The sequence below is a fragment of the Ornithorhynchus anatinus genome, chromosome 3 (genome assembly GCF_004115215.2).
Source record: "Ornithorhynchus anatinus isolate Pmale09 chromosome 3, mOrnAna1.pri.v4, whole genome shotgun sequence".
NCBI classification, from domain to species: Eukaryota; Metazoa; Chordata; class Mammalia; order Monotremata; family Ornithorhynchidae; genus Ornithorhynchus; species Ornithorhynchus anatinus.
In genome coordinates this window covers 92545502-92561213 of record NC_041730.1, presented here as the reverse complement: position 1 = coordinate 92561213, position 15712 = coordinate 92545502, and the positions used below count along the sequence as shown (strand labels likewise).

Below are 15712 nucleotides of genomic sequence, written 5' to 3'. Positions count from 1 at the left end.
TCTCACGCAAAAAATAAATAAATAAACCCAAATGCAAAACACACCCGGAATTTTTTTTCTTCAATGTTGACCTTTATCCCTTTGGACTTTAATACATGAACCGAATTTATACAAAGCCATTCTCACTGCCAAGGTAGTGGATTCTTTATGGAGCTGGGACACTAGATTATAAATTTCAAGGCAAAGACTGGAATTTTGACTGCTACTTTATATTTTCAGTTGCCTAGACATCACGCTCTGTATTCAATACGGCTGCAGATGAAGAAAGAGAATCACGTGGTCAGCTGCTAGCTGAATGACTAAATCATCAAAGAAGCCACTGAACAGAGCTTACTGCTTCTCCGACAAAGATCCAACATCCTAGGCTCTCTAAGTTATTAAGGTAACCCCCCACTCCTCCAGTTACACTCTAAACTTTGAGTGCAGGCATTCTTTATTTGCACATCAAGAGCAGGGGCCTGGGAGTCAGAGCACCTGGGTTCTAACTGCCCCTCTTCATTTGCCCGCTGTGTGACCTTGTGAATTCTATGCCAGTTTTCCTCATCTGTGAAGTTACAACAAGATACCTGCTGTCCTTCCTACTTAGACTGTGAGTCCCACCTGGGACCAGGATGGTGTTTGACCTAATAATAATAATGATGACTGTATTTGTTAAGCGCTTACTATGTGTCGAGCACTGTTCTAAGCGCTGGGGTAGATACAGGATAATCAGGTTGTCCCACCTGAGACTCACATTTAATCCTCATTTTACAGATGAGGTAACTGAGGCACAGAGAAGTGAAGTGACTTGCCCACAGTCACACAGCTGACAAGTGGCAGAACCAGCATTCGAACCCATGACCTCTGACTCCCAAGCCCGGGCTCTTTCAACTGAGACACGCTGCTTCTCATTTTGTAATTATTTTGCACCTACCCCAGTGCTTAGCATTTTAGAAATATAACTCTTATTATTACTATTGCACTTTCCCAAGCACTTGATAGGGAGTAGTATCTAAACAATGCTCAAGAAATACTATTTATTGATTGGAAATGCTTCGCCAATAGAGATGAGTTAGTTATCATCCACAAAGTCTCACCCAATCTCTTATAGTCAATAGTGCACCTTGTGAAAATTTTGGTTGAAATAGGGGTGTAGAATGTAATAACAGCAGAATCTGTGCTTTTGGCATATCAATTGTTAGTATGTTTGCTGTCAATTTTGTGACTAAGAAATAGTAAGCTCCTTGAAGGGAGGGATCATGTCTACCAACTCTAGTGTATTGTAGCCTCGCAAGAGTTTAGTACAGTGTTCTGCACATAAGTGCTCAACAACTGCCATGGATTGATTTAAAAAAAACAAAAAACAGTGGTAGGAGAAAAAAAAAATCAACCAAGTCATTTTTTCACTCTAGACTGTAAGCCTGTTGTGGGCAGGGATCATGTCTGCTTATTGTTATATTAGACTTTCCCAATCAATTACTACAGTGCGCTTCACGCAGTAAGCATTCAAAAAATATGACTGAATGATGGAAAATCACTTTTTCACCTCATTATCTAGGAGTCTAGCAGCAATCTCTCACTTCATGCCCCACCTTTCTTCTCTCCCCCTCTCAGATAACAGGAAAAAGAGCCAACCATCAGTCCCAGAGATTTCTTGGGACTCTTCAACTAAACCATGTTCCTCAATGAGTCCAACTCCCACTGATCTTGAGAAACTATCCCACAGTTCCAGCCCTCCATCCAGAAACCACTCATCTTTTCTTCTCTCACCACCTCTGCCAGGGAGCTTTATCACCCTCCAAGTCAACTCTGTATTATGTCCAAGTGAAATTTCTCCCAGTTAAATTTAAGCTCAATTCCCCTTGTTGGTCCTCAGTAGACCTGGAACACACAAGATTTCGTCTCAAATCCTTTCATCACCGTGATTCTTTCTTAAAAGTCTGAGACCAAATCTTTAACAACAGTGTAACCTATGCAGAGTATAGCAGAAAGATTGTTACTCCCCAGACAAGGGTAAGTGATGGTACCTCTCCTAGCCATTTCACCTCAGGGCCTTAAATTCATACGCAAGACATACAACTGCCCTCCCCAGAAGAAATGGAAGAATACAGAAAATGAGTCGGGGAGGAAGAGATAGCCATTATTGATAGACACCCCACTGTCACCTCAAATGTTCCTTTTTTTTTTCAGAGATAGGCAGAAACGTGATGAGAGAAGCAAAGCCTGAAAGAGTGACAAATTTATTCCATCTGGCTCCTCAAGGATTTTCAGTGTTCTTGCTTTGCATGCCTCCAAGGGTGTGTGTACATAAGCCAATTTGGGGACAGATATTCATTCATTCATTCATTCATATTTATTGAGCATTCACTGTGTGCAGAGCACCGTACTAAGCGCTTGGAATGTACAGTTCGGCAACAGATAGAGATAATCCCTGACCAACAATGGGCTCACAGTCTAAAAGGGGAAAACAGACAGCAAAACAAGTAATTAGGCATCAATACCATCAAAATAAATAAAATCATAGATATATGCACATCATTAATAGAGTAATAAATAATATAAGCAAATATACACAAGTGCTGTTTGGAGGGGAAGGGGGTAGAACAGAGGAAAGGAGTAGGGGGAATGGGAAGGGGAGGAGGGGCAGAGGGAAAGAAAAGGAGGGCTCAGTCTGGGAAGGCCTCCTGGAGGAGGTGAGTTCTCAGTAGGGCTTTGAAGAGGGGAAGACAGTTAGTTTGGGGGATGTGAGGAGGAAGGGCATAAGGCTATCGCTAGTGCAAAGGGCACCTTTAAGCAACTTTAGGGATTAGTACTTGATTAAACTAAAAGACCATTTGGGGAAATTTTGAAGAAAAACTTTTACCTAACATGATAAATTTAGAGCAGTGTGGTCTTGTGAAAGAGCACAAGGCTAAGAGTAACAATACCTGAGTTCTAATTTCAGTTCCACCACTTGCCTGTTGTATGACCTAGAGCAAGTCACATAACTACTCTGTGCCTCAGTTTCCACAGCTGTAAAAGGAACACCTGCTCTTCCTCCCACAGACTGTAGGAGGGAGAACAGGTACAGAACAGGAAGTGTGTCTGAGAAGATTAGCTTGTAGCTACCCCCAGTGCTTGGCACATAGTGAGCACTTAACCATTATTATACTACTTTCCCAAGATCTCTCAAATTACACAATCAGTACTACAAGACTGTACTAAGCTCTTGGGAGAGTTCAGAGTTACTTGAAACATTTAACACTAAAGATTGGAATTCTGCTTTCTGCATAATTTAGGACCTTTACTTTCAAGACCTTTACTTTCAGGCCCGACGTCCTTGAGCCCTATTAACATACACTACTAATTAAAATGGTTCAAGACTGTAAGAAAAGGAAAGAAAAAAGAAAAAATTACCCAAGTTCAACATTATTCATGCTAATACAACAGTATTTATCAAGAAGTATAGATCTAGTTTCAGGAATCCCTTATTTGATTGATTAAAAAAAAAATCAATTAAATTCCTGTAACAACCACAGGGACAGAATCTCTTAAAAATACCTTTAATATACTTTCAGTAGAAGCTACTGACAAGTTGTTTATACCGTTCTATAAATATTTTATGGATATTTAACCCACTTATGGTAGTTATTGCTACAAGGTACTTAAATGATCTGAGTTCAATAAAGTAAAATGCTCTAAGTGTGGCTGAAATCTCCTTTTAAAAAAGGGCACAGCTGAACTCTCTCTTAAGATTACTTACTCTGCCAAGCACTCTGCCAAGAAAAAAACATATGTGAGTTAGAACATCCCCCACATCACCACATTGGGGTGGGGGGAGAATTTATACACACCACTTCAGGTCTCCTTTTAAAAAACTGAAATTCCATAAAAAGAACTGATTTTTTTTTAATTTTTGTTCAGTTCTCAGGAAAAATTCCATGCTGATAACATTTGTTCATCTCAAAACTGTCTGTATTCATCCCGATTCTCCTTGACCTCTCAGCCACCTTGCCCTTCCCAAGACACCACACTCTTCCTGGAAACACTATCTAATCTTAGTTACACAAGAGTTCTCTCTGGGCTTCTCCTGCCTCTCAGGTAGCTCACTCTGTCTCTTTCTGCCTCACTCCCTAACTGTGGGTGTTCTTCAAGGCTCTCTTCTGAGCCCCCTTATCTTTTCATATTCCACTCAATCTCTCAGGGACTGACAGCTCCCATGGATTCAGCCTTTTTCGGTGGAATGCTCCCAAATCATCTCACCTTCTCGGCACTCTCACATTTCTGCTTGCCTCCAAGACAGCTCCACAAGGATGGTCCATCAGCATCTTATGGCTAAAACTGAATCCATCTTCCTCCACAAATCGCCTCCGCCTAACTACACCCAACTCAGTTAACACCAACAATCTTTCTAATCAAAGCCTGTAACCATGGCATTATCCTCGACCCCTCACTCTTTCAACTCTCACATTCAGTCCGTTAACTTCTTTCAGGTTTTCTTCCACAGGCTACACTAACACTTCATTCTGCACACATTTCTTCATTCCTCAAAATTCTCCTGACCACATTGGCTTTAAGACACTCCCATCAGCTATCTCCATTTCGCTCTACTATATTCAGCCCACATTCTCCATTCTTCCTAAGAAAACCTTCCCTCTGTGCCTTTTTTTAAAATGGTATTTGTTAAAGTGCTCACTCTGTGCCAATCACTGTTGTAAGTGCTAGGATAGATACTAGTTAATTAGGCCAGATTCAATCACTGTCCCACATGGAGGCTCAAAATCAAATAGGAGGGAGAACCGGTACTGACTCCCTTCTTCACAGTTGAGGAAACTGAGATGTAGAGATGTTAAGTGATTTGCCTAAGGTCACACATCAGGCAAGTGGAAGAGTTTGGATTAGAACTCAGGTCCTATGGCTCAGAGACCCATGCTTTCTCTACTACACCACTGTGCTTCCCAAGTGTCTTGTTCCCAACTCTCATCTCCTTTTCCTGAACTCCTTACCCCCTTCAAATCCACCATATCTTAGCTCTTCTCATTTTCAAAGCCCTTCTAAAACCCCATGTCCTCCAGAAATCTTTCTCTAGAGGCTCCATTCTCTCAACTATTTTCCCCTCTCAGCCTCCAAGGGACATACTGTTTAATAACCTCTTCCTCATCTACAAATAGTGTCTGTTTCTCTCAGACTAACCTCTTTGTGGGCATGGATTGTGTCTCCCACATCTACTGTAGACTCCCAAATGCTAAGCAGAGTAGACACTCAAATACTTTGATGACAACTTTAGATCAATTCACAACTTAATTTCTAAATTGAACCCAATTACTTTCAAATCTCACAAAACACTAGGCTCCCATTTTTATGCTTGTACACAACACCTTTCACCTACGGACTTCAGCACCTTCAGGGGCAGTGAGACACCAAATAGCCAATACCCTCATTACAGCTAATAATACAATTTTGGAACAGGAAGCTCAAAAACTTGGCCGGGTCTCAAGTCAGACCTAGTATAATGCAAGTTGGGGACATACTAATCAAACATCTACTTTTTAATAAAAAAAAGACAGTCACTGTGGTTTTAACTCCACTCTGCAGTCCACTGTTCTGTGAATCGAGAGAACAGGACTCTAGTCCTGATTCAGTTTGAAGCAGGAAAATGAGTGACATGGAGGAAAGAGACTACAAGTAGTCCTGTGCAAGTCACTGGCAAGCAAAGCAGCATGGCAAGAGCACAGGCTTGGGAGTCAGGTCATGGGTTCTAATCCCGGCTCCATTTATCAGCTGTGTGACTTTGGGCAAGTTACTTCACTTCTCTGGGCCTCAGTTACCTCATCTGTGAAATGGGGATTAAGACTATGAGCCCCACATGGGACAACCTGATCAACCTTGTAACTACCCCAGTGCTTAGAACGGTGCTTGGCACAGAGTAAGCGCTCAACAAATACCATCATCATCACTGGCACATAATCCAGTGTCTGTGCAGGTTTTCGGGTCCCGTGTCTCATTTCATTTCCAACAGAAGACTTACTACTATTTCTCAAGTCTCTCTTGAGGGTATTGATACCAACTTGTTTTGTTTTGCTGTCTCCCCTCTTTTAGACTGTAAACCCATTGTTGGGCAGGGATTATCTCTATCTGTTGCTGAATTGTACATTCCAAATGCTTAGTACAGTGCTCTGCACACAGTAAATACGACTGAATGAATGAATGAATGAAATAGCATTGTTTTTAGATAGTAAACTGCTCATCTTTGGGAAGAGACAAGCACTTTGGGGTCGGTCGAGATCGTTAGTCAAAATATAGAATTATCTGCACTGACTTCGACTCTTACAGGCTACAAGGCTACCTTCCCTCTGTTGCACTCCCATATTGCAGCCTCCTCAGGACACGGCGGAAGCTCTCAAGGCTTCATAAACTCAGGGCCGCTTCCATGTGTTAGTTGCTACACTAGGTCATGGGGTCACATCCTTCCACGCGTTTGTATTTTGCTATGATTCATGCCACTTCTGTCCAATAATACAGATCATAAACTGCTGAGAGAAATCATTTAATGGTCTACAATGACTAATCCCCCCAACTACATCAGCAGTAAGATGCTCTGAAATTTGAATCCCTATTCTACTTCAGTTACAACAAATGCCTCACTCAAACAGCAGCGTGAGAAGCAGGGTGGTCTAGTGTGGATAGAGCTCGGGTCTGGGAGTCAGAGCCTGGGTTCTAATCCTGGCTCGGCCACTTTGTCTACTCTGTGACCCTGGGTAAGTCACTTAACTTCTCTGTGCCTCCGTAAAATGGGGATTAAATTGTACTCTCTCCTATTTAAAAACTGTGAGCCCTAAGCGGAACAGGGATTGTGTCCAACCGGCTTACTCCAGTATTTAGTACAATGCTTGGCATGTAGTGAGAGTTAACCAGTCCTAATAAAATGAAAAAAAAAAGGGAGGATAATTTTACCCTGCCGTTTTCCCTATCTGTAATTTATTTCCATGTTTGTCTGCCCCTCTCTACTATGCTCCTGGTGGGCAGGGATCATGCTACCAACTCTTCTGCCAAGCACTTAGTACAGAGAAGAGAATCATTCAGTAGTCTAGGAGGAATATTTTGAGGGATTGGCTGGTGGGGAGGTAGATCCAGGAAATACTGTGGAAGATAAACTGAAAAGAGTTAGCAAAAGAATGAATGTGAGAGTTCAAAGAGTGAGGAGTTGAGGATTGACTGGCAGACTGATTGAGAGAAAGGAGCCGAGGATAAGAAGTTTATGAGTTTGTAAGGCAGAGAGGATGATGGTGTTGTCCACAGTGATGGAAGGTCTGGGGAAGGACAGGGTTTGGGTGGGAAGAGGAGGAGTTCTTTCTTCACTCAGTAAGTGCTCCACAAAAAACACTGATTGATTCCCCAGGCTAACAGTGAGTCACTGATGTCCTCCCTTTGGGTGTAACCCTCAAACCAAAACTGGGCACTCACTGTTTTACGGTCCATGCCATAGGTTCATTTTCCTAGTTCACTGGTGCAGGATGCAGGATTATCACTCACGACAAGTGTGTAAGGAATCCCTAATTCGGGGAACAATGGGAGGGTGGAGGGGGGAGGAAACAGGTCTATATGACTGCATCCAGGGAAGAGATTTTGAATACTCAAATCTAATTCCTACCCTCACCTTTGACATAAACAGTCAAAATCTTTCCTTTTCCCAAACCTTCAGTTTACAATAAATTAGATCCATGTATATTATTTAAAAATAAAAAATTAAGTAACCAGCAGATTAAATGTTGGAGAAGAAATGCCACAAGTTTCCACATGTTACCTACCAATGAAGACGCACATTCCTCTTTTAATCACTATGTTAGAGCTTTATTTTGTCTAATTACTAGATCACATCATCTAATTAAGTTAATCAGAAAACAGCCAGCAGGACATGAGAGTCTCTGTAAACCTTACGTTTAAATAACTTAGATCTTCCTTAAAAAGAAAAAAATATATCAACTATTGGAGTCACCCTATCTAAAAGCACATCTTGTTCTAGTAAGTCACAGTTCAGTAAACTGTCCGATTCGATATCCTGTAAGCTTATGCAAATCTGACAAAAGTATAATATGCCTTGGAAGGAAAAAAAAAATAAAACTGTTAAGTATACTTCAAACAAATTTATCCTGATTCAAAAAGCATAAAGAATCCTTCCATTATAATTAATAGCAAGATCTATACAGGCAATGCAAAATGAAGGGCTGAGGAAATTTGGATAATTCAACTAAAAGCACAAATCTGTTAATATGTACACTGATGACCCAAAGGATTGTCTCAACTCTCCTTTTTACTGATAACTGCCCAGTGATTTTTTTTTCTCCCTTGCAGACTTAAATGTTTATACCGAAGGCAAATGTTATCTTCAATGTGAAGAATGAGAACCTAACATAGATGCCACACAAGGGATCTGTAAATCTATTGTATTGCAGCAATTTTCACATTCCCAGAAGCACAAGAGATAAACCCAAAGATTAAGCTTTCAGCGTTTTGAAAGCAAAGTGGCTTGAGAAAGGTGGGTGGCGGGGAGGGGAGCAGTCATGGCAATCAATGGTATTATATTGCTTAGTACAGTGTCTGGCACATAGTAGGCGCTTAACACATACAATAATTATTGTTATTGAGCGCTTACTTTGCACAGAACATTGTCCTAAATGTTTGGGACTGTTCGATCCAGAGTTGATAGCCACGTCCCCTGCCCACGACGAGCTCACAGTATCCAAAACGATGCTAGTTATCTTTTGCAAGGACAAAGAAGCAATGCCATAGGTTTCAATGTTTCCAGAGTTATTTTTCATCTTAGTTCTCGTCACCACATCGCCACACTGAATGTAGCCCTGCTTTACAAAATACCTAGCAAATGTGTACCCTATATTTATAATGATATAATTTGGAATTCCAGACACCATGTAAATCGAATGGTCAGAAAACGAAATATAAAATTATGCAGAAAAGACCAAGAAACGCTGATTTCCATGTTTTACAAAAATGCTGCAGGTTTTTTTTTTTCCCTCTGCACGTATCGGCAAGACATATCCCAAACCCTTTTGTTTGGGGGCTGGAATGCAAGAGACTTTTAAATATTGTAAAACAAAGTTTTAAGAGTTAACTGTACTAAACACCACTGGAATATTAACTCCCCTTTAATGAAAGGTCATGGGCTGAGATACCTGGTAGGCCATTACCTGCTGAAAATATATTCCGTAGGACACCAGGGCTTGGGATTTTTCAGCTCCTTTCACACTACTGGCAAATAACTCTAAACTGCTTAGGCGACTTAGAAAAATAATTTCGGAAATCAAAGAAGTCTTTCCTCTCCCGAATAATTAGCAAGTCTCTGAGACTCATCCCTCACAGCGCTGATGTATTTATCTGCAATTTTATTTATCTGTATTGATGTCTCCCTCCCCCCTCCAACTGGGAGCTCGTTGTGGGCAGGGAAAGCCACTGTTGATGGTTGTACTTTCCCAAGCGCTTAGTACAGTGCTCTGCACACAGTAAGCGCTTAATAAATATGACTGAATAAATGTCAGTCCACATTACATCAACTCCTAGAGAGACTCGGGACACTCTCTCGTCCCAGTAAGCGACCGGTTCGAAAATTCTCCAACATCCCCAGTTTCCTATCTCAATCTCTGTCCCACAAAAGCCTCCAAATCTTGCCTGATAACATATCTTGCATTTTATTCCCGTGTTAACTTAGGGCTTGGCACACGGTAAGGATTTCATTCATTCAGTTGTATTTACTGAGCGCTTACTATGTGCCGAGCACTGTACTAAGCGCTTGGAATGTACAATTCAGCAACAGATAGAGACAATCCCTGCCCCACAACGGGCTCACAGCTTAAAAAGGGGGAGACACACAACAAAACAAACCAAATAGGCCTCAATACCATCAAAATTGATAAATAGAATCATAGATATAGACACATCATTAATAAAATAAAAAGAGCGATAAATAATATATACAAATAGGCACAAATGCTGTGGGGGCAGAGTAGAGGGAGGGATGTAAACAGCCTAATTAAGACTGTCTTTTTGAAGAACTAAAGGATAAATCCATTTCAATCACCAAGCATGCTGGAGAAAATAAAAGGGTTTGAAATAAATGGATTTCTTTCCTCCCACCTTGGTTTCTGACCGAAGCATGCCAGGATGCGGCTAGAGAGGGGAGGGCAGAATGATTCAATCGTATTTATTAAGCGCTTACTGGGTGCGCAGCACTGTGCTAAGCGCTTGGGAAAGTCCAATACAACAATAAACTAATCCCTGCCCACAGCGAGCTCACAGTCTGGGGTCGTTCCCCATCCCAACGACACAAAGTCACTCCGCTCACAGTGCTCCTCACACAGTAAGTGCCCGCTAAGTACGACTGATTATCCAGTTTTCCCTAAGCCGTGGAGAAAAGAGTGGTTCCATCTCCCCAGCGCTTAGTCCAGTGTTCCGCACTTAGTAGGCATCTTAATAAATAGGATGGATGGGGGCGCATGGAGGAAGCGTTCAGCTCAGTGTTAAGACCTTCACGCTCGACAGGGAAGCAGGGTGTCTTGGTGGCAAGACCCCCGGGGTTGGGCGGCAGAGGACGTGGGTCTTGCCACTGGTCTGCCGTGTGACCTTGGGCAAACCGCTTCACTTCTCAGGGCCTCGCTTCCCTCAGGTGGGGATTAACACTGGGAGCCCCCCGTGGGACAACCTGATGACCCTTATCCATCCCAGCGCTTAGAACAGTGCTTGGCACATAGCGCTTAACAAATACCATCATCATTATTATTCCCTGGGCCTCAGTCCCCTCGTCTGCCAAATGGGGATGAGGGCCGGGAGCCCCAAGAGGGACAGTCTGATGACCTTGTATCGCCCCCACCCAGCGCTTAGCGCATAGTAAGCGCTTAACCCATACTATCATCATTATTATTCCCTGGGCCTCAGTCCCCTCGTCTACCAAATGGGGATGAAGGCCAGGAGACCCACGAAGGACACCCAGACGACCTCGCATCCCCCTCCCCAGTGCTTAGAACAGCGCTTGTCACTCAACTCTCTTCCCCTCTTCAAAGCCCTATTGAAAGCTCACCTCCTCCGGGAAGCCCTCCCAGACTGAGCCCCCTTGTCCTTCTGTTCTTCCCCCTTCCCCTCAGCACTGTGCTCATTTGTATATATGATTTATTACCCTATTTATTTTGTTAATGAGGTGTGTATCTCCTTGATTCCATTTATCTCGATGAAGTTGTCTTGTTTTGTTCTGGTTTGCTTTGCTGTCTCCCCCCTTTTAGACTGTGAGCCTGTCAATGGGCAGGGATTGTCTCTATCTGTTGCCGAATTGTCCATTCCAAGCGCTTAGTACGGCGCTCTGCACAGAGTAAGCGCTCAATAAATACGATTGAATGAATGAATGACGAAATCCGACGATGATTAGTAAGGATCGGTCCAAGGTGGGTGGCTCCTTTGGAGGGCAGGGTTTTTAGAGATTCACCTCCTCACTGGGCCTCGTTCTTCCCTGGCCCACGTCCTCCCACTGTCCTGCAATGCCCTTCCTCCTCACATCCTCTAAACTAACTCTCTTCCCCTCTTCAAAAACCTACTGAGAGCTCACCTCCTCCAGGAGGCCTTCCCAGACTGAGCCCTCCCTTTCCCTCTGCCCCTCCTCCCCTCCCCATTCCCCCTTCTCCCTCCCTCGGCTCTACCCCTTCCCCTCCCCCCAGCACTTGTGTATATTTGTATATATTAATTACTCTATTTTATTAATATGTCTACATCTATGATTCTCTTTATCTATTTTGATGGTATTGAGGCCTGCTTGTTTGGCTTTGCTGTCTGTCTGTGAGCCCGCTGTGTGGGGTAGGGACTGTGTTGCCGAACTGTACATTCCAAGCGCTTAGTACAGTGCTCTGCACACAGTAAGTGCTCAATAAATACCCCTGAATGAATGAATGAGATCTTACCTCCTCCAGGAGACCTTCCCAGACTGAGCCCTCCCTTTCCCTCTGCCCCTCCTCCCCTTCCCATTGCCCCTTCTCCCTCCCTCTGCTCTACCCTCTTCCCCTCCCCGCAGCACTTGTGTATATTTGTATATATTATTTATTACTCTATTTTATTAATGATGTGTATATATCTATGATTCTATTTTTCTATTTTGATGGTATTGTAGCCTGACAACTTGTTCTGTTGTCTGTCTCCCCCTTTTAGACTGTGAGTCCGTTGTGGGGCAGGGATGGTCTCTCTCTCTGTTCTAATGGATTCTATGGGTTCTAATCCCGGCTGGGCCTTTTGTCAGCAGTGTGACCTTGGGTAAGTCACTTCACTCCTCTGTGCCTCAGTTACCTCATCTGTAAAATAGGGATGGAGACTGTGAGCCCTACGTGGGACAACCTGATGACCTTGTATCTCCCCCAGCGCTGAGAAATGTGCTTGGCACATAGTCAGTGCTCAACAAACGCCATAATTATTTATTATTAAAATAGGGATGGAGATTGCGGGTCCTACGTGGGACAACCTGATGACCTTGTATCTCCCCCAGCGCTGAGAACATTGCTTGGCACATAGTAAGCGCTCAACAAACGCCATCATTATTATTATTAAAAAAGGGATGGAGACTGTGAGCCCTACGTGGGACAACCTGATGACCCTGGACCTCTCCTCAGCGCTGAGAACAGCGCTTGGCACATAGTAAACGCTCAAACGCCATCATTATTATTATTGAAATGGGGATGGAGACTGTCAGCCCCTTGTGGGGACAACTTGATGACCCTGGATCTCCCCCAGCGCTAAGAATAGCGCTTGGCACACAGTAAGCGCTCAGCAAATGCCATCATTGATATTATTTAAATGGGGATTAAGACTAGGAGCCCCACGTGGGACTCCCTGATGACCCTGGATCACCCCCAGAGCTGAGAACAGCGCTTGGCACATAGTCTGCGCTCAACAAACGCCATCATTTTATTATTAAAGTTAAAATATTATTATTTTTATTACTAAAATAGGGATGGAGACCGTGAGCCCTACGTGGGGACACCCCGATGCCCTTGTACCTCCGCCAGCGCTGGGCACACAAGCGCTTAGTCCAGTGCTCTGCACATAGTGCAGACCCTTATGTGCTCTGCACATAGCGTTCAATCAATACGATTGAATGAATGGAATCCAACATTAATTCGTGAATTAATCTGCTGCTGAACTGTCCATTCCAAGAGGCTCAGCCCAGCGCTCCGCACATAGTCGGCGCTCGATAAATGACTGAGTGAATGAATGAAATACCAACATTAATTAACGAATTAACCTGCAGCCGAACTGGCCATTCCAAGGGGCTCAGCCCAGCGCTCAGTACATAGTCGGCGCTCGATAAATCCGACTGACGGCTGAATGAGTGATTGGCAATGAGTGAATGAATGAATGCAATACCAACATGAATTAAGGAATTGATCATGCTGCCAAATTAGTCATTCCAAGGGGCTCAGCCTATCGCTCCGCACATAGTCAGCGCTCGACAAATCCGACTGAATGAATGAATGGATGAGTGAATGAATGAATGCAATACCAACAATAATCAACGAATTGATCTGCCACCGAATGAGCCATTCCAAGGGGCTCAGCCCAGCGCCCCGCACATAGTCGGCGCTCAATAAATGACTGAATGAGTGAATGGATGAGTGAATGAATGAATGCAATACCAACAATAATCAACGAATTGATCTGCCGTCGAATGAGCCATTCCAAGGGGCTCAGCCCAGCGCCCCGCACATAGTCGGCGCTCAATAAATGACTGAATGAGTGAATGGATGAGTGAATGAATGAATGCAATACCAACAATAATCAACGAATTGATCTGCCGTCGAATGAGCCATTCCAAGGGGCTCAGCCCAGCGCCCCACACATAGTCGGCGCTCGATAAATGACTGAATGAGTGAATGAATGAGTGAATGGATGAGTGAATGAATGAATGCAATACCAACAATAATCAACGAATTGATCTGCTGCCGAATGAGCCATTCCAAGGGGCTCAGCCCAGCGCCCCGCACATAGTCGGCGCTCAATAAATGACTGAATGAGTGAATGGATGAGTGAATGAATGAGTGAACGAATGAATGCAATACCAACATTAATTGACGAATTGATCTGCCACCGAATGAGCCATTCCAAGAGGCTCTGCCCAGCGCTCCACACATAGTTGGCGCTCGATAAATGACTGAACGAGTGAATGAACGAATGCAATACCAACATGAATTAACGAATTAATCTGCAGCCGAACTGGCCATTCCCAGGGGCTCAGCCCAGCGTTCTGCACAAAGTCACTGCTCAAAATACGACCGCATGAGTGAATGAATGCAACACCAACATGAATTAACGAACTGATCTGCTGCCGAATTGTCCGTTCCCAGGGGCTCAGCCCAGCGCTTCGCACAGAGTCGGCGCTCGGTAAATCCGACTGAATGAGTGAATGGATGAGTGAATGAATGAATGCAATACCAACATGAAGTAACGAATTGATCTGCCGCCGAATGAGCCATTCCAAGGGGCTCAGCCCAGCGCTCCGCACAGAGTCGGAGCTCAATAAATGACCGAATGAGTGAATGGATGAGTGAATGAATGAATGCAATACCAACAATAATCAATGAACTGATCTGCCGCCGAATGATCCATTCCAAGGGGCTCAGCCCAGCGCCCCGCACAGAGTCGGAGCTCGATAACTGATTGAATGAGTGAATGAATGAGTGAACGGATGAGTGAATGAATGAATGCAATATCAACATGAATTAACGAATTGATCTGCCGCCGAATGAGCCATTCCAAGGGGCTCAGCCCAGCGCCCCGCACAGAGTCGGCGCTCGATCAACGACTGAATGACGAGTGAACGAATGAATGAATGCGTGTGCGGGCCGGGACCGGTCCTGGGGGGGGGCGGTCGGGGCCCCGGGCCGTGCGGCGGGGGAGGCCGGGCCCGGCGGGGAGGAGCGGCGCCCCCCCCGACCCCCCGGGGTCCCCCGAACCCCCCGACCGCCCGCACTCACCCGGACAGTCCTCGGGGCCGCTACTCGTCCATGTCCGTCCGCCTCCCGCCAGGCTGCCCTGCGACGGGGCGGGCGGAGGGGAGGGGAGGCGGGCGGGGGCTCCGGCGGGGGTCCCTCCCGGCCTCTCGGTGGGTCCGGGCGAGTCCCGGGGCGAGGCGGGCGGGCGGGCGGCGGCGGCGGCGGCGGCGGCGGAGCCCCCCCTTTCCCGACCCGCCCCCGCCTCCGGCCGGGGCGGGAGTGTGGGCGGTGCTTCGTCCCTCACGGACGGGGGCGCGCCCGCCCCCGCCCCCCGCTCGCTCCCGAGCGCGCGCCCCGACCGGAAACGCGCGGTCTGCCGCCCCAGGCACGGGCGCGCGCGGGAGGGAAGGGGGGCGCGCGCGGGAGGGACGTGCGCGCCCCCGCCGGGGCTGGGGGGAATGGCGTGCACGCGCGGGAGGGAGGGGGCTCCTCCTCCTCCTCCTCCTTCCCCCCGGGAGAGGAAAAGGGGGAGCAGAAGGGATGCCAGCCTCACCCGCAATCACGACACCTCCTCCAAGAAGCCTTCCCAGACTGAGCTCCCCCCTTTTCCCCTCCCTCCCTCCCTCCCTCCTCACCTCCGCCCTACTGATTCTCTTCCCCTCTTCAAAACCCTACTTAAAACTCACCTCCTCCAAGAGGCCTTCCCACACTGAGCTCCCCTTTTCCCTCTGCTCCCTCTGCTCCCCCTCCCCCCTTCACCTCTCCGCAGCTAAACCCTC

The 15712-nt window shown here is 45.5% G+C and overlaps 1 protein-coding gene across 1 annotated transcript in view; it reads right to left on the bottom strand.

Annotated features, from left to right (window-relative positions):
• LIFR (LIF receptor subunit alpha) overlaps positions 1-15073 on the bottom strand; it is an 82075-nt gene extending 67002 nt beyond the window's left edge. The window contains exon 1 of the mRNA XM_029059207.2: positions 14976-15073. The gene's annotated coding sequence lies outside the window, so the exon portion shown is untranslated. The remainder of the gene's footprint in view (positions 1-14975) is intronic.
• Positions 15074-15712: the final 639 nt, after the last annotated feature.